The sequence below is a fragment of the Panthera tigris genome, chromosome C2 (assembly GCF_018350195.1).
Source record: "Panthera tigris isolate Pti1 chromosome C2, P.tigris_Pti1_mat1.1, whole genome shotgun sequence".
Lineage (NCBI taxonomy): Eukaryota > Metazoa > Chordata > Mammalia > Carnivora > Felidae > Panthera > Panthera tigris.
The window spans coordinates 28,559,094-28,560,924 of record NC_056668.1 but is presented as its reverse complement, the minus strand read 5'-3'; the positions used below and the strand labels follow the sequence as shown (position 1 = coordinate 28,560,924).

Genomic DNA, 1,831 nt, shown 5'->3' with positions numbered 1-1,831 from the left:
CTGGTTATTCTCTAAGTATACATGACTAAGGCTGAAATGGAACTTCTCAATTCACTCTTGATTTGGATACTCTGTGGCCTGAGTCTCACATCATCGTACTTGTCTATTTTCTCATTTGCTAAAACACACCTCCCAAATGGCAGTGTTCTAGGTCCTTGTAGATCCTTCACATGTGGATGCTATTTTGACCTAAAATTGAATTCTACCCTTATTTTTCCTTAGAATTTAGAAGGACTCTCCATTGTCCTCTAGCCCCCAGAGTTGTTACTGAAAAGTCTAATGCCATTGTGATTCCTGGTTTATTGCATATGGACTCCCTGTCTCTAACTGTATTTCCCCTTTATGCTTGGTATGTCCTAAAATCTCATATTGTGTGCCTTGATATGGGTTATTTTTTCATCCCCTGTACTGTTCATTCAATGGTTCTTTCAAAATGGAAACACACATGCTTCAGCAGCAAGTATACTGAAATTGGAACGATACAGAGAAGATTAGCACGGCCCCTGCACAAGGGTGATATGCAAACTCATGAAGCGTTTCAAAATGGAAACACACACCTTCTGGTCTGTGTTTGTTTAATAAATTCTTCATCTCTCTTTGTTCTCTCTTTCTGGTAATCTAATTAATCCAATGTTAGACATCCTGAATTGATATGCATATTGTTTTGTACTTCTCTGTTTCTACTTCTTTTTCTTTGTTTTGTTCTTTTTGTTGTTTTTTTTTACCTTCTAGGAAATTCCATTATTTTTTCTACTAATGATCTAATAAATATTTTTAGCTATAATATTTTATTTTGCCAAAGTTCATTCTGATTGTTCTTTTTATAACATTCTGTTCTTTTTTATTTTTAATATCGCAGTAAAAACTAATGAAATCAACTGTCATTCAACCATATGGATAATCTTAAAAATATAATATTAAATGAAAAGAAAACATTCCCAAAGGAATTACATATAGTATGATTGTCTTTAAGACACACACACACACACAAACACACTTTTAAAAAAAGGAAAGAGTAAGGAACACAGCCCTGAGTATAATGATTCACTCAGGGGAAGAGTGCAGCATAGACAGATACAGGTTATTTTCGAGGTCTCACCTCTTATTTCCTGGTTATATTTTAATAATAATATATTATTAAAACTAAAGAAAGTGGGTTTTGAAAAACATTCTGTTTTTAATCCTTGATTAGGTAGTAAAACGTATTGGGTAAGAGGGTGCACCTTTGAACACAGTAGGCTACCTCATTTCAAATCCTGGCTCTACCTTTAGTAGGATGTCTTTGGAAAGTTCCTTGGCCTTTCTATAAAATGGACTTGGCAGTATTGCATACCTCAGAGAGAATACTGTGACCATTATGTTAGACATTATTATAAAATTAGTACAAAGAAGCATCTGGCATGTACTAGACACTGAGAACTAAATACATACATGAAATATGTTCTTTTTCTGAGGTCATTAATTGTCATTAGTTGTTTCCCTTCTGTCCCTTTCTTTATCTTGGTCTCTCTCTGACTTCTTTCTTCTGTCTGCTTTGATCTCTGTCTTTCATCTCTGAGGCATTCTTTAAATGTCTAGCTACCTTTGGCTGTCAGTACATCACTAAGAGCATGGCATGAAAATCCTTATTGGCTCTGTAAATGGGTGGGCTTATGAGGTGCCTGGGCAGCGAGGAAGTTTTCAGCAGAAGACCCCCAGATGGCAGTTTCTGGAGTTCTATTCTCCGAGAGCATTCAGGTTTGGCAGGTAATAATCATTCTGTGTCCTGGAAGGGCTGTGGGGGAGAGGGAGGAGCTTTCCTGCAGTTCTCAAACACTGCAGCTTTTCGTGG

General features: G+C 36.4%; 1 non-coding gene across 1 annotated transcript; it reads left to right on the top strand.

The window, feature by feature from the left end:
• The first annotated feature begins 445 nt into the window (after positions 1–445).
• Positions 446–548, top strand: LOC122230802. Its single transcript, XR_006207887.1, has one exon. It is a non-coding gene; the product is annotated as a U6 spliceosomal RNA (small nuclear RNA).
• Positions 549–1,831: the final 1,283 nt, after the last annotated feature.